Below are 18,111 nucleotides of genomic sequence, written 5' to 3' on the forward strand. Positions count from 1 at the left end.
GCTTGAAAGAGAGTGTTGCAACTGACTTGTTGCCTTCTATAAGCATCCTGAATGTTGGGAGTTAATTCAAATGTTTTTCACATGTGAAATTGCATGTAAAAGCAAATGAATTGAATGGGTGAATTGAATTGGTGCATTGATGTGCTAATTCAAATAATTTTGGTTACAACAATAGATTTCCCATATCAACACGCTTGCTGAAACCTGTGGTGTGTTTTCACAAAGGTGATATTTAGAAAATTCAGGATTTGCATTGGTACCAATATTATTTTGTTTGTTCCAATGGTGATTTGCCGTGATTTGTAAAGTGCAAAGTCGCATTTGACATATGGGGTGAGATTTAATATGATGAGAGATTCAAAAAGTGAGAGATTTGGTGAGAAATCTCCAGGTTTTTTTAAACCGGCAATCATTTACACTGCAAAATCAAACTGGTTTTGCAGTGTAAATGATTGCCACTTTAAAAAAAACTTGAGATTTCTCACCAAATCTCTCACTTTCTGAATCTCTCATCATATTAAATCTCACCCTTGATTTCCAAATGAATTGCTACTTAATTCAAATATGTAAATTTGCAAAAAGTCCCCATTATAATTACCCTTTGGGGTTAGGTTACAACTGATAACCATGTATAACCATGTTCTTACTTCAAAATGTACAAAACGTTGTGCCCACTATGTGAAGATGATAAGACTACTTAGGTTGCTGATTTGACACATGAGATTGACAATATGGTTAAAACATATACAAAGTAATGAAACACTGGCAGAGCATTATTTCCCAATATTTGCAGCAGCGCTGCAGTCAGAGCTTTCAGAGAGACTGAGAGAAAAATCATTGATATTTGCACTGTGATAATTGAGCCATTCAGCTGTGAGTCATTGTGAAATGAACCAAGAATCTATGGAGGCGCTGGGCAGATTGATTTAGTTAAACTCAAACCACTAATACACAGAGAGGCAATTATATAATCTCTAATTACACCCTAGGCTCAAGTTTATTAGGATGTAACTCAAAATGACTGTGAAGAGTAATGGACTCAAAAGTGTCAAGCGCAGGGAAATGTAAGCATAGCCTAATGTACTATAACACCTTGCAAATTGCTGTGTAAAACATAAGGCCCATTTACAGCAAACATCCCTATTACCTCATTCACAACGCTATACTGGGTCCGACGCTTTCACATTGAACCCTGGTCACCCATTATACAGAGGGTGACCTGGGTTTAACCCTTCTTAAAACCTGGATTGGTCGAATTGCCAGGTTGGTTGACCTGGGTTATGCGGTGTGGTGCTTTCACACCGCACCTTGATCTGGATCGACGTGTCCGCAAATTGGCAATTACCCGGGTTATCTTGGCAATGTGAAACTGGTAAAAAATGAATTTACTACTAAATATATTGGAACTTCTGCATGCTAGTCATCGGTGGTTGGTCTTTCCTTGATTTTGGTCTAGATCAATCAGGCAGGTGGAGAACCGTACTAACTATATAAAAGATATGGGGACAGATAAGTATTCACAGCCTTTGCTCAATACTTTGATGATGCACATTTTGCAGCAATTACAGCCTTAAGTGTTTTTTAATATGATGCCACAAGCTTGGCACACCTATCTTTGGGCATTCCTCTTTGCAGGACATCTCAAGATCCATCAGGTTGTATAGGAAGATTCGGTGCACAGCCATTTTCAGATCTCTCCAGAAATGTTCAATTAAATTCAAGTCTGGGCTCTGGCTGGGTCACTCAAGGACATCCACAGAGTTGTCCTGAAGCCACTCCTTTGATATCTTGGCTGTGTGCTTAGGGTCGTTGTCCTGCTGAAAGATAGACCGTCAACCCAGTCTGAAATCAAGACCTTATATAGACAGGTGTGTGCCTTTCCAAATCATGTCCAATCAACTGCATTTACCAAAGGTGGACTCTAATTAAGCTATAGGAACATCTCAAGGATGATCAGTGGAAAGAGGTGCACCTGGGCTTAATTTTGAGCTTCATGGCTGTGTATGTACATGTGATTTCTTCGTTTTTTACTTTTAGTAAATTTGCAAAATTCTCCCCAAACCTTTTTTTGCGTTATGGGGTATTGTATGTAGAATTTTGAGGGAGAACATGAATTTATTCCATTTTTGGAATAAGGCTGTAACATAACAAAATGTGGAAAAAGTGAAAATTGACCTCTCATGAATAAATAATTCATGTTTTTTTTTCCACTTAGGAAATGACCTTTAATGTGATTAATCGTGAACCTGTGAAATGAGAAGTCAGAGCCTTGAACTTATTAATCAAGACACAATAGGCATAATTTCAAAATGCAAAACATTTGCCACAGTTACTCGCTTTGTTCTTAAATATAATTGTATTGCTTATTAAAGAATTAAATGATAAAATGTAAGACTTTGGGCCTTATTCTGATTGACTCGCAATGCTGCAAAATTTGCAGCCTTGCAAGTTCATCGGATGTCGCCCGCAGTGCCGGCCGCTCCCCTCACACGCCGTGCCCCCCCCCCGCACGGCTGCGAATGGATGATTTACATAATCATCCATTCGTAGGCAGGGAGAAATCATTCGATGGCCGCCGACCATCGAATGATATCTCCCATGCACGCAGTTTAGAGTGACCTATATAGTCACTCTAAACTGCGGGCACCCTGTGCAAGGACAGGACGGGCAGCTGACATCTGGTGTTGTCAGCTGCCTAGCCCCCGCACGTCCGTCACCGCCTCATTAGCTTGGGAATGCCCAGCGTTCTCATGGGAACGCCCATGGAATGCTGGGCGTACCCATATGCTAATGGGGCTGTCTGCCCCCCCCCCCCTTCTCCGCCCCCCCTCCCTAAAGTTCACCGTGGGTGCATGCACCCTGTGTCTGCACATACACAGAAACGCACCTGCGCAGACACTAAACATCGGTGCTCCGTGCGAACGCACGGAGGACCAAATAAATCAAAATAAGGCCCTTTATTTCAACCTTGTACATAAAACAATCTCACAAAAAGTCTTGTTCTTGAGAGAGTAACAATGTTGTTCCTTTGTAAAATCTAATTCTTCAGTGTTATTTTCGGAAGGAAAAATCATTATTCAGAAGAATAAGTGCACAATGCTTTTTAATGAGGGATGTTGAAGGATACAAGTGGCGTGAATTGTACTCCCAGCCAAGAGCCTTTTCCACACTTGATTTCCAGGTGATTGCTTGGCTTCTTGTCACAAAGAAATGTAAAAATAAATGTTTTTTTCCCCTCCAAGTAGGCACAGCAGCAGTTATCTGAGCAGGGCGGCTACTCTGATTAATAACTGCTTGAATGGGTTGGAAAAACCTCTATTACATCTGATTACTAGTAAAGTCCTTCCACTGGGGACGTCAGAGAGCAGAACATCATTGTATTTTCAGGGCCAAAGGAGCTGATTTATTAACTTTTGCTTACATAGTATAAAAGAATGTCTCTGAAGTGTGTGCGTCTGTCTGTCTGTCTATCTGTCTAATCTCAAAACCAATGGATGAATTTTTGTGCAGTTTTCACTATTATGTAGTACAGTTCTTGACGGAAGGTTTAGATATATGAACCATCGGCCTATTCCGGGCAATAACGATTTTAGTGAATCAAGGGGGTGATTCTGATTGACTGTGTAATCTACGAAGCTCGCAGCTTACTGAGTCCCTGTGACCCTGTTATTTACCCCCCTCACGACCGTATCCCCTTGCAATCATGTGAGGGATGTGTTAGGAAGACACAACCCCTCACATGCTGCAGGAAAAACCGACCATTGAATGATTTCATATAAGCCAGTTGAGACTGACTTATATTTGTGGCTGCCAAACCCAAGTGAGGGCAGGTGGCTGACGTCATGTGATGTCAGCCGCCCACCTCGGGCAGGCATCAGCCCACCCACATACCCATGAGGATGCCCATGAAAACACTAGGTGTTCCCATGGCCCATTGCTGCCACCGTCCCTTCCTCCCCGATGCGAACTACCCGGCGAGTGAGTATCTAAATGCGGCTGTTTGCGCTCGTGGTTTGCACATGCGCTGAAATGCGTATGCACACACCCCGACCATCGGGGCAGAGGCCGAAAATCAGTTCACAGCATGTGAACCAGAATCGGTCCCCACGCCCAAGAAAAATCACTGCGTCAATTTAAAAATAAAAATAAGTTTGTTAAAATGGAGTTAACAACTGGACAATTCATTTTAAAAAGATTCATATTGATTAAAAATATCTCATGTTTTGACTTTTAACCCCTTCACTGGCACTCCCCTGAATTTTCCGGGTTATGCTAAAGTGCCCAGTTTGGCAAACCTCGGGATTGCCACTATCTGTCTCTCAGTTCTGTTCAGCGCCGCTGAGATGAGCACTGAACTAAGCTGGCCCCGCCTCCATCAACCCAGCTGTGTAGTAGTGCTCAGCAGCGCTGCCCGGCCCCCGGAGAGACAGTGGTGGGGTTTTGTTAGGGAGCACTGCCCCCCCCCCAAAAAAAAACAAAAAACACCACTGAAGGGGTTAATATACATATGTCTGTGTGTGTCTCTGTAATGAATATAATTATTTATGATTTATTACTCTTTTTTTGTTAACCAATAGAAACACACACTCACACAAGCGGACAAGCTAATTACATAAAGTAAATTGGTGTAGTATCAACTGAGCCATTAATAAAGTACCGGTAGTTATTGTGTGAATCGCACCTATCCTGCTATGAAAGTGGTTGAATGCAAGGTGCAATTCAAGTGACACTTTCAGTTTCTGTTATGAAGTAGAGATGAACAAGCTTGGTTATCTGAGAACTGAGTCCACCTGAGCTTACCCGATACCAGTGGATCCATTCCGGGGCTTGGATCTCCATGCCATTTTTGGAATAAAAAATAAGGCAAATTCAATATGTTCCTGCGGCGGTGATTCAGGTGTCCTTTCACACAGGACTACTGGAGAGATGTGTGCTATGACGGTCTGTGCTGTATCCACTCCAGTGGCTGAGCTATACTATCTGTCCACCATTGCTTCTAAGCTGACATATACAGTTGTGCTCATAAGTTTACATACCCTAGCAGAATTTGTGATTTTCTGGCCATTTGTCAGAGGATTACCCACAAACTTTTCTTTCACTCATGGTTAGAAGTTGGGTGAAGCCATTTATTGTCAAACAACTGTGTTTACTCTTTTTAAATCATGACAACAGAAACGGTACTTGTGTAATATCTGGGCGCCCGATATATCGCATCGCATGCCACTAATTAAGGCAAGCGATGCGATTGGACCCGATTTTGAGCCTTTCCCGGGCAGAGTGTACAATTTTAATATTGCGTTGCATCGCATGCCATTATAATGGCATGCAATGCGATGCAATGCGATTATACCCGATATTACATTGTACAGGCACCCTGATGCCTGATTACAATGTGAAATGCACCCCCATACCCGATTTTTAATTGTACACCCACCCTGTTGGGTGATTACTATGTGAAATATTGTTAACGCCACCCCAGTATCAACGCCAACCCTAAGCGTGGCAAGCGCAGCGAGCCCGCGAGGGGCGGCGGTACATGTCCTCCGACCTTTTCATACCCCCACTATCCACGTCGGCATGGAGTTGATTTCATATAGTGTGGCGAGCGCAGCGAGCCCGAAGCATGGCGAGCGCACGCGGAATATATGGGAATTAATCCGCGTCCGCTCACCACGCTTCGGTCTCGGTGGCTTGCTGCGCTCGCTACACTATATAAAATCAACCGAAGTGGATAGTGGGGGTATGAAAAGGTCGGAGGACGCGTACCACTGCGCTCGCCATGCTTTGGGTTGTCGTTGATAGTGGGGTGGCATTAACAATGGGGGGCCATTTAACATAGTAATTACCCATCAGGGTGGGTGTACAATAAAAAATCAGGTCTGGGGGGGCATTAAACATAGGAATCAGGCATCTGGGTGCCTGTACAATTAAAAATCGGGTCCAATCGCGTCGCATCACAAAGTATTTTGTGGTAGTTGTGGATGAAGCTCTTTATTTTCTCAGATGGTAAAGCTGCCCTTTCTTCAGAGTGGCTTAATGATATTGAGGTCAGGAGACTGAGATGGCTACTCCAGAAACTTCACTTTATTCTGCTGTAGCCAATGACAGGTCGACTTGGCCTTGTGTTTTGGATGATTGTCATGTTGGAAAGTCCAAGTACGTCCCATGCACAGCTTCCGGGCTGATGAGTGCCAAATTTCCTCCAGTATTTTCTGATAACATGCTGCATTCATATTGCCATCAATTTTGACCAAGTTTCCAGCCTTTGCAGCTCACACATCCCCAAAACATCAGAGATCCACCTCCGTGTTTCACAGTAGGAATGGTGTACCTTTCATCATAGGCCTTGTTGACTCCTCTCCAAATGTAACGTTTATAGTTGTGGCCAAATAATACAATTTTGGTCTCATCACTCCAAATGACTTTGTTCCAGAAGTTTTGAGGCTTGTCTCTGTGCTGTTTGGAGTATTGTAAGCGGGATGCTTTGTGGCATTTGCGTAGTAATGACTTTCTTCTCGGCCTTTTGGCTAAGATCAAGTGTAGTATCTGTTCTTATCAGTTGGTATGGACTGGCCTCTGGCAGAGAATAGAGAAAGGTGGGACTGAGTAGCTGCTCTGATGGGCGGAGGGTGTGGGACCCCTCTGTTTTTTCCCGGGAGTAGTGAAAAGTCTCACTAAGTATCTTCACCTCTGCCAGTGGTAGGAGGTTCCGTAAACCCACTGGTAGGAGGGGGGAGAAACACTGGGCTTAGTAGTTTGACTCTCTTGACGGGGTTTGTAGCCCCCGAAGGATGAGACAGCGAAAGGCTCAGTCTAGTATCCATTCCCAGGGAGCGGAGAAAGGCTGGGACTGAGTAGATGGCTCCTGTTCCAGAGGTTCGTAGCCTCTGATGGGGAGACCGCGAAAAGCTCAGCCGAGTATCTTAACCCTGGGAGCGGAGAAACACTGGGACTGAGTAGATTGCTCTTCCGAGGGGGGTGCAGCCCCTAAGGGAGTCTTTCGAAAAGCCCAGTGGAGTACCCATTCCCATGCCAGGGGCTGGAAAGTACCTGCTGGTGAGACGGAGAAACACTTGGTCGGACGCTGACTGGCTGGCTGCCTGGAGTCCGAGGCTGCACTGTGCCCCCGGGGAAACTCGGGGGTGCCGGACATGCACGGGTGATCCCAAGTCACCTTGCACGAATGGCACTTGCACTGCGCACTTCCCTTTAGGTTAGCGCTTCACGTCCTTACCCTGTCCTTTTGGATGGGGTAGGACAATTTTTCACACACCCCCCCCGGCCTTCTGGCTAGGGCCTTATTCTTTTCTTTTTATGATTTGCACGTTTTGCACTTCACGTTTTTCGTTAGTTTGTCACGTTTTTTTCATTTGGGTAGTGCGGCTGTCCCTAACGGGCCTTCCGTTCCCCAAACGTGACCGGGACTCTTCACCTTTTGGGGAGAGTCCCGGTTCCCTCGAGGGCAACCCCGAGCCGCAAGGCGGAGGGAAGCCTAAGCGGGTCCTTCCAAACCTTCGGGTGCGGAGGACCCACCGTCCGAAACCCTTCCGGGGGTGGAGGAAACGCGGGTCCCTCTGAGCTTCGGCGAAGAGGACCCACCGATCCCTTTTCTCCCTTCCTCGGCCTTATGGTTGAGGGGGGTTAGGGGAACCATGGGGCCTTTCTCCTTTGGGAGAGGGCCACAAGTTCTGTACGGCTGCCCCCTGTGCACGCGTTTAGTCACGTCACTGGTGGTGGTGGGAGCACACCTCGGGCTCCCTGAGTTTCTTCAAACCCAATGACTTTCTTCTGGTGACTCGACCATGCAGCCCATTTTTCTTCAAATGCCTCCTTATTGTGCATCTTGAAACAACTACACCACTTTTTTTTCAGAGAGTCCTGTATGCAGCTGAAGTTATTTGTGGATTTTTCTTTGCATCCTAAACAATTTTCCTGGCATTAAATTTTTGTTGCTCTACCTGACCATGATTTGGTTTCCACAGAATCCCTAATTTTTCACTTTTTAATTAGAGTTGCTGATTGGCATTCTCAATTGCTTGGATATCTTCAAGTCCCTTTCCTGTTTTATACAGTTCAATTACCTTTTCCCGCAGATCCTTTGACAATTATTTTGCTTTCCCCATGACTCATAATACAGACAGGACCGGTGGCAGGTATGGCAGCGCCCCAGGCAGGGGTGGGGGAGCGCCCTGCTGCCCGTCGCTCACCTGCTCCGCGGGGCGCGGCCGCCACCACCCGAAGATTACCGCAGACTCGCACGGGGGGGGAGGGGAGGCGGCCGCTGCAAGCTGCCCGAGAATTGCCCGGGCGCTGACTAGAATTGCCCGGGCTGACGATAATTGCCCAGGTGCTGACTAATGATGACCAAAGGGGGGGGGGCACCAAGTTTAGCAACGGGAGTCTGATGACCAGCAGGGGGGGGGGGGGGTCCGATGACCAGCCGGGGGTGGAGGTGGGGGGGGGAGAGTCCGATGACCAGCCAGGGGTGGAGGTGGGGAGGAAGACTCCAATGACCAGCCTGGGGGGTTTCACTCACCTGAATAAGTTGGCAGGTGCGTTCAGATTCCTTCCTCCTGCTCTCATCGGCGCCGGTGGGACCTTTCCTGCTGCTGCTCCTCCAGCAGCTCAGTACCACCCTCCAGTAACATGTCTGTATTCAGGGCCGGCGCCACCACTAGGCAGCTCTAGGCATTTGCAGCACTGGATGAAAGCTGCAAGGTTCTTTCAGGAAACCAGAAACTCACTGACCTTTTATACCTTTTTTGTACACAATTGCGTTTAAATAAATATAATTGCTGTGAATCTACAGTTGTCATTTGTAAAAAAGTTTTTAAAAAAGTTTTAAAAAAGTTATTAAAAAATTGTTCTTCTTTTGTTCAACTTGTGTGGCCTGTACCAAACTGCAACTTTGTTCACATAAATATAAATGATGTGACTGCAGCTTGAGTTGTCATTTGTAAAAAAAGGATAAAAAAATTGTTTTTTTTGTTTGGGCAACCTGTGTGTGCTGTACCCCACTACGACTTTGTTCAAATACATGGACCTGACCGTTTTGTGTGGACTCTACGCAGTGCGCCCAAGACAAATGCCTCACCTGGTGTTTTATGAGGGTGGAATATACATGGCATATTGAGGGTGGTAAATGGCATATTGGCAAGCCTACGTTTCTCCTCCAAGGATTTACATTTTTTTTCTTAAACGTACTCGACTTTGCCTTTTTGGATTTCACACGACCTCGACGATGACATTGGGCATCGGCATTGGCAGAAGACGTTGATGGCATTTTATCATCATGTTCTATGTCTTGTCAAGTGGCAGCAGCTTCAGCACTTGGAGGAAGTGGTTCTTGTACTCCATATTTTGGTTCTCCATTATCTTTCTGGAGTACAGCCACACAGCAGCAGAGACACAGAACATTTTTAAAGGAATATTATTTAAGTCAGTAACCCTTATTGTAAAAAATAAATAATTATTTCTTATTTTGCAGCACCGATGTGCGGTGTGCACACAGGTGAGGTGAGACTTGTAGTACCCTGTCACAGCTAACAGCCACACAGCAGCAGACACAGAAAAAGAAAAGGATTTTAAGGAATTTAAGTCAGTAACCCTTAAGCCCTGAACACTAGGGATGTGCACGGCCAATTTTCGGGTTTTGGGTTCTGATTACCTTGAGGTTTTGGGTTCTAATGGGTTTTGCCAAAACACCTCCTAAGTGTTTTGTGTTTGGATTTCTTGGGTTTTGGGTTCTGATTTTTTTGTTAAAAAAGCATAAAAACTGCTAAAATCGCAGAATTTTATTTGTTTTGCTCCTACGCTATATTAACCTCAATAACATTAATTTTCACTCATTTCCAGTCTATTCGGAACACCTCACACCTCACAATATTGCTTTTAGGGCAAAAGGTTGCACCGAGGTAGCTGGATAACTATGCTAAGCCACACAAGTGTGCGGCACAAACACGTGGCTCATGTAAGATTGGCACTGCAGCGGTAGATACGGCAGTACTAGGCAGCAGACAGGTAGATACGGCAGTATTAGGCAGTGAGCCCCAAAACAGATGGTAGATACGGCAGTATTAGGCAGTGAGCGCCAGACCAGACAGGTAGATATGGCAGTATTAGGCAGTGGGCCCCAGACCAGACAGGTAGATACGGCAGCATTAGGCAGTGAGCCCCAGACCAGACAGGTAGATACGCCAGTATTAGGCAGTGAGCCCCAAGACCAGACAGTAGATATGGCAGTGCTAGGCACCAGATAGCTAGATAAGACAGTACTAGGCACAAGACAGGTAGATATGTCAGCAATACTAGTATTGTGCACCAGCAGAATTTATAATAATTAATTTTATTATTAGGTACTGCTTGGCAGTGGCACTCAGTGGCACACGTCAGTGCACCAGCAGCATGGAATTATTTTTTACAGTCCCACACAGCACAAGTATTATTTTTTAATTAAATAAGATATAGCAGCCTAGTATGTAGTTGTACTACTAGGTAGGTACACTTAGGCAGTAACACTGCCAGTGGCAACAGTGGACTGAGTAAATAATACTGGCAACCTCTATTCACAGTATTCAGTGCAGGCAGCACCAGTGGACTATATATAATTCAATTAATTATTAATAATATAGCAGCCTAGTAGGTAGATAAAATAAACTACTAGGTAGACAGGCAGGCAGGCAGTAGCACTGCCAGTGGTCACCACAAAAGGTAGTTATATTACACACCACCAGTAGCTTTATGCAGTGCACCAGCAGAATTTATAATAATTAATTTTATTATTAGGTACTGCTTGGCAGTGGCACTCAGTGGCACACGTCAGTGCACCAGCAGCATGGAATTATTTTTTACAGTCCCACACAGCACAAGTATTATTTTTTAATTAAATTAGATAAAGCAACCAGAGATGGTCGCTGATGAAAAAGAAACTGCCGGGGGTAGCCCGGCAGTGGAAATCAGCTGGTCGCAGGAGCATGTTCCTGCGACCAGTGATCACTACTGGGGTAAAAACGTGAGCGCGCACCCGGCGATTTATCGCCGGTGCACACTCCCATCGCAGGCAATATGGTCGCTCAGCGACTATATTTTCTGCGATATTACACAAAATCACCCCCGTGTGTGCGCACCTTTATTGTCCAAAAATTACTACACCACACAGATAGTCACTATCAGCAGTGTAGAACTACTACTACACCAAGCAGGTTGAACTTGTTAAAACTACTACACCACGCAGGTTGCACAGCGGCATGGGAAAGTGAGCACGCGGGTGGGCACCAGGGAAGACAGCCAGACGTGCACACTGTTCAATCTCCTAGACTAGAGTGAACATGGCGTCCTTTTATACATATAGTGACGTTCTAGTGGCTTTGTCCGGATCTCACAAGATCCGACAGCGGGAACTCGCGGGCGTCGGAAAGGCACGCTCTGAGTCTGGGTGGGAAAACCCGAACAGGCTTGTGAACGCGCTCGGATAGGGGGGTGTTCGGGGGTGTCCGGATTCCCTGAATCTGGAAGCGCTCATCTCTACTCTGGGTATGAGCTAATACGCAATGTGCATGTTACAAAGTTTTATACAACTGGCCTGTAGGATCTAATGCTTGTGGTGTGGGAATGATGCTTTGGTTTTAGGCTGCCCGGCTGGAGTTGTAGCACAATGTACTGTACATAAAATAATAGTTCCATCAGTAAGTGGCATTGGCACAGCCATTTGGTAGTCACTTTAAGAAATTTACCCCCCAGAAATTAAGAAATCTTTAACCCTTTATGGGTGGTTAAGTCCATGATAAATAGGAGCGAGCGGCGACTAGCCGGGAGAGACCATAAACTATTAGTCTGTGCTCCCAAAGCCAGGAGGTGTGCCCTATCATATTGCTGGGGTTAGGTAGGAGGCAAGTAGATAGTAAGGAAGAGATAGGAGGAGGAAAGAAGGGGGAAGGTAGGAGAGGGCTATAGGGTGCAGGCCCCTCCCCGGGGGCGTATACCCATACTTAAGCACAGGACAGGTAAAGGGGGAGGGTCAGAAAGTGCAGCAGGTGAGGCAGAAAGGATTGTCCAGCAAGAACATCCAGGAGGCAGCAGAGGAATGATACAGAAATATTCTGATAAGTATTCCTTCTTATTCTTTTACTTAACTCCATATTCGGCACCCTGCTACCCTGCTGCAATCTGCTGTTACAAACTCCCAACGTCTCTGTAATTTTATGAATTCAATCTTTAATGCAGATAGAATTTTATCACATGTTTTATATTATGCTGGGTAACTTTCCCCTAAGGAATAAAAGCACCTAATAGAGTCTTACACCTATAACCTAATAGTACAGTTGGGATTCAGTGCAGAAGTTATTTAAATGCACACTTCTAGTTTAAGGCCAAAAAATGAGTACTTAGGGATTTATTATTATACTCTAGTTGCTGCAGCCTTCAGGAAAACAGCATAGAATTAGGCCCAATTCAGGGAAGTTAGAAACAAGTCCCATCCCCCCTCCCCCTAATTATATTACTGAGGGCTTGTTTACATGGCATATACAATACCTTTACCTACCCCTCCCACCAGGCAGGGCATACAATGGAGTCAGCAGGCTGCCTAGCAATGATAAACAAATGCAGAATTTGGGCAATTATATGAAATGTGTGATTATAGATGAGCATTTGTAGAACTGAGTTGTTTCTTATCATATGTACTAGGGGAATTACATACAGTTTTCAGTAACATAATACAACATTGCATAGCAGTGTTATTCGGATATGACAAAGCATATGTTTAGATAGGCAGAATGCAAATATGGGAATGCATATTTTTTTATTTATTTATTTTTATTTAAAGTTAATATAATGCAGGAAAATTCATTATATGGTGCAATTTTCAGTGTGTAAGGCATCATAGGGGTATAATAGACAGTATTATAAATATGTTGCTGAATGGGGGAATGATATATTGTATCAGGTTAGATTAAGCTGCAGTCAGTAATATAATATGGTGTCGCATACAAATTAGTATGTACAATAATAATAGTATACAGGATATCAATAATTGAATTTATTACGTTTGTGCATGATAAGCATTTTACTGCATATTAGACTGTTATATCTTTGGCTAGGCCAGAGCAACCTTACGTTACTTCTTGAAAAGCGCTGGGTAATCTGCTGCTTTATACAAAATCCTGTGATGTTAGAATTCTGTTAAGTCAATTCATGCAATTGTATAAGAAGTAATGAATATAATTAGGGCACAGGGGCTAGAATGTGCTGGAAATTCGGAAATGGAATAAGCAAAGCAGAATAATCACAGCAAAATCTAAGGCATTTTGTGTAACATGGGTGGAAAACAGTCATAGGTGCAATAGCATGAGCAGGGTGTAGATCAAATTATGTATAGGAATCAGAAGGGTGCAAGGAGACCTATGCGCAGTGCACCCGCCAGCAATGTGGTGGCAACATCTTATAACCTTTATGCTAATACAAGGGATAACAGCCCCGTCTTTGGAAGCTCAGTACAAGTTCTCTGTCATGGTCATTTAGAACAAAGGTAATGCACTATTTACTGAACAAGCTTAGTGAAAAGTCTAATGCCAACGGGGCTTAATGGAACACTACAAATTTCCATGGGGGTAGCTATTCAGGCACTTGTATATGGATAGAGGCAGGGTAGGAAATGGAAAAAGGAGAATGCAGGGAAGGTGGCATTATAGGATTATTGCTCAGGTTTTGGGAGGCTGCATGGTGCAACGTATTTATACACAGTACAAACTAACATGTTTTATGTCACCTCGCAGTGCAACCCTTCCTCTTCCACCTGCAGATGCCGAAGGATCGGGGGGTATGGCCAGGCTCATGACCTGGACAGACGCTGAGCTACGGCAATGCCGAAAGCGTAGTATGCAAATGTACTCTTTCTTGACAAGAATGAGTTCTACGTTGTTAGTATGCGCATAAAGTAGCAAGAGCCTTACATTTGCCATAGTGAAGAAAGCATTAGTGACAGCGGCACGGAGAAGCTGCAGGTCAGCCGGAGATGTGTTAGTGCAGAGAGTGCAAAGCGCATGCCAAACGGCCAGGTCACAGGAAATTCAGGCCCAGCCATCACATGTCTTACCCAGCAGGAAAATCAGTGAATGACGCCTTGGAAAAGCAACAGTGCAGCGTCGCTTACCAGTATTTTGAAGATGCGCTCAGAATAGTGCGCAGCTGCGGGGTAGGGGCCCAATTGGGGAAGATAGATATTGAATCAGCATTTAGGCTCCTCCCCCTTCACCTACATAGTCACGAATCCATGGGACTAAAGTTCAAGGGCAGTTACTATGTGGCTCTATGCTTACCCATGGGTTGCGCCATTTCATGTGCATTATTTATAAAAAAATAAAAAAAAAAAAAATAAAAAAATCAGCACGTTCCTGCACTGGTGCGTTGAGGCAGGGACGGGCTGCAGGACAATTGCGCACTATCTGGATGGCTTTCTAATGGTCAGACAGGTGAACACTTATACATGCGTGCGGCTGTTAAAATCCACGCAGGCGCTGTTACACACTTTTGGGGTTCCCATAGCAACGGAAAAAACAGAGGGGCCTATGAACAAACTGCCGTATCTGGGAATTGAAATAGATACCACCAGCAGGCTGTGTAGATTACCAGAGGACAAGGTCACTGGCATTAGGAGGCAGATTGGAGAGCATGCCAGAGCAAAGAAAATTACCCTAAAACAGCTCCAATCGTTGTGGGGGACACTGAATTTCACATGCAGGGTTATCCCTATGGGCAGAATCTTCTGCCATAAACTGGAAAGGGCCACAGCAGGGGTAAGTAAGCCGCATCATCTGATTAAGCTGACAACAGAAATCAGAGAAGACATGTTGATGTGGGAGACAATACTAAGGGAATTCAATGGTATTCGCATCTTGCCGGCACCGCCTGTGTCGAGCAAGAGGCTGCAGCTGTACACCGATGCAGCAGGGTTTTTGGGGATTCGGGGCATATCTTGAGGGAGAATGGTGCGCATCGCAGTGGCCGCAGAGCAGGGTCGGAGCAGGGCTGACCAGGAACATGCTGCTGCTAGAGCTGTTCCCGATCACAGTAGCGGTGGAGTTGTGGAGTAGCTGGTTAGCCAACAAGGAAATATCCTTCTGGTGTGACAACCTGGGGGTGGTCCAGGCGGTCAACAGGCAGAGTGCCTCCTCCCCACCAGCGATCAATCTGATCAGGTATTTGGTATTGGTTTGCCTGCGGCACAACATTAACTTTCGCGCCAAGCACGTCCCTGGGGTAGATAACATCATAGCGGATGCCCTCTCAAGGGGAAAGTGGGAAGCGGCACCTCATGCGCAGCTGCAAGGTTTAACATGTCCACCTCATTTATGGCAGGTTGTCAAGATGGCGTGAACAAGCTGGTGAAAGACTCATTAGCGCCTGCGACATGGAGAAGCTACAGGGTAGCTTGGGAGGAATGGGGGAAACATAAGAAAATAGCAGCGAAGGAGGGTAAGTGGGAAAGCGAAGTGCAAAAAAGAATTCCTGTGGGGAAGGTACAAAGACGAGAAGTCTAGGGCGCAAGCGAGCGTAGCGCTGGCAGCCATTGCTTTCTTTACAAAAGTAGCAGGGGAGGAGGACATTACAAAGAGCTTTACCATCAGCTGAATGATGAAAGGTTGGGGCAGGCGGAGCCCAACGGAACCTGATACTAGCCGGCCCATTACAGAGACAATGCTGGGGCAGCTCATGGCGGCAGCAAAAGACATGTGCAAAGGTGGTGTTTGAAACAGCATTGCTCATGGCAGCATTCGCAATGGCATTCCATGGGGCATTTAGGGTTAGCAAGCTGGTGGCTGCATCAAAAGCCTGCAAGGGGTCAGGCATGTTGGCGGGCAATGTATCAGTGAGCGGAACGGTGGTGGCCTGCAAGATACACAGGTCTAAGACAGACCAACAAGGCAAAGGAAAATGGGTGGCATTGCGGGAAGGAAGCAACCCAGAGACCCGCCCCGTTAAGTTGGTAAAATAATACTTGGCGCTCAGAGCCAACGAGGGTAACGGAGGGTCTGAGGCCTTTTTGGCGCACGCGGATGAGTCCCCACTCACGGTACACCAATTTAAAATCCTGCTTAAGTGATGTGTGAAGGCTAACGGTTGGCAGGAAAAGGAGTATGGTACGCACTCGTTTAGAATTGGTGCAGCCACCACAGCGTTCGAAGCAGGGTGTTCGGAGAAAGAGATAAAATGCATCGGGAGGTGGTGCTCAGCTAGCTACAAGAAGCACATCAGGTTTGGGAGAAAGAAATTGATGCATAGCTAACACCCTGCCTGAGCGGAGGGTCTCCTGTGGTTGGTAATTTTATGTAATTTGTGTGCAGAGGGTCGTTATGAAGGTTTAAGTCATAGGGTGAGGGAAGGTCATGGTAAGGTGGCAGGCTACGGTTCTGAGAACCTAGCGTTGGCGAAAGTACCTGCGGGCCAGCCAAAGTGTGGCGCCAGGAAGCGGAGGCACCCAAAAAGGGGGTGCAGATCTCCAAAGGCCTGGCGTCGGGGGGGGGGCAAGTTGGGGACCCAGGTCGGTTACCGGTTTCAGTTGCGAGAAAGGGTCCATGGGCAACCCCCCACGGTCGGCTTGATTCAGTTACGTTCGAGGGCTGGTGGACCGCAGTGCTTTCTTTGCCACCTAAGTGATTAAGATAATATTGGTAATCACTTGGCGCTCAGAGCCAACGAGGGTAAGGGAGGGTCTGAGGCCTTCTTGGCGCACGCGGATGAGTCCCCACTCACGGTATACCAATTTAAAACCCTGTTTAAGCGATGTGTAGGAATTTATGCATAGCTAACACCCTGCCCGAGCAGAGGGTCTCCTGTGGTTTCAAAATTTTATGTGAATTGTGTGCAGTGGGTTGTTATTGAATGTTTGAGTCATAGGGTGAGGGAAGGTCACGGTAAGGTGGCGGGCTGCGGTTCTGGGAACCTAGCGTTGGCGGAAGTACCTGCGGGCCAGCCAAAGTGTGGCGCCAGGAAGCGGAGGCACCCAAAAAGGGGGTGCAGATCTCCAAAGGCCTGGCGTCGGGGGGGGGCAAGTTGGGGACCCAGGTCGGTTACCGGTTTCAGTTGCGAGAAAGGGTCCATGGGCAACCCCCCACGGTCGGCTTGATTCAGTTACGTTCGAGGGCTGGTGGACCGCAGTGCTTTCTTTGCCACATAAGCGATTACGATTATATTGTAATCTGATTAATAAATGTGACCTTTAATTCGCCATAAACAAATGACTCTGTTTTGGTTATTTCAGGAGAAAGGGGAGCAGAGGGAAAGAGAAGGGGTGGGAGGGAGGATGTTTAAAGGGGTGGGGGTTTCTTAGTCTCTTTAAGGGTAAAAGTATGGCGGGAGCATCAGACGCTCAGAGGTTTAATAGGAGCGAGCGGCGACTAGCCGGGAGAGACCATAAACTATTAGTCTGTGCTCCCAAAGCCAGGAGGTGTGCCCTATCATATTGCTGGGGTTAGGTAGGAGGCAAGTAGATAGTAAGGAAGAGATAGGAGGAGGAAAGAAGGGGGAAGGTAGGAGAGGGCTATAGGGTGCAGGCCCCTCCCCGGGGGCGTATACCCATACTTAAGCACAGGACAGGTAAAGGGGGAGGGTCAGAAAGTGCAGCAGGTGAGGCAGAAAGGATTGTCCCACCCACCCACCCTTGGACGAAGAAGGAGGAACATCCAAGAAGGATCTGTTTACAGCAAACTTCATTTTAACAGGGCGCGGAAGTACCTGCGGGCCAGCCAAAGTGTGGCGCCAGGAAGCGGAGGCACCCAAAAAGGGGGTGCAGATCTCCAAAGGCCTGGCGTCGGGGGGGGGGCAAGTTGGGGACCCAGGTCGGTTACCGGTTTCAGTTGCGAGAAAGGGTCCATGGGCAACCCCCCACGGTCGGCTTGATTCAGTTACGTTCGAGGGCTGGTGGACCGCAGTGCTTTCTTTGCCACATAAGCGATTACGATTATATTGTAATCTGATTAATAAATGTGACCTTTAATTCGCCATAAACAAATGACTCTGTTTTGGTTATTTCAGGAGAAAGGGGAGCAGAGGGAAAGAGAAGGGGTGGGAGGGAGGATGTTTAAAGGGGTGGGGGTTTCTTAGTCTCTTTAAGGG

The 18,111-nt window shown here is 46.3% G+C and overlaps 1 pseudogene; it reads left to right on the plus strand.

Annotated features, from left to right (window-relative positions):
- The first annotated feature begins 6,507 nt into the window (after positions 1–6,507).
- LOC146076270 (U2 spliceosomal RNA) lies at positions 6,508–6,715 on the plus strand (annotated as a pseudogene).
- Positions 6,716–18,111: the final 11,396 nt, after the last annotated feature.

The sequence above is a fragment of the Crinia signifera genome, chromosome 4, assembly GCF_055691185.1.
Source record: "Crinia signifera chromosome 4, ASM5569118v1, whole genome shotgun sequence".
NCBI lineage: Eukaryota > Metazoa > Chordata > Amphibia > Anura > Myobatrachidae > Crinia > Crinia signifera.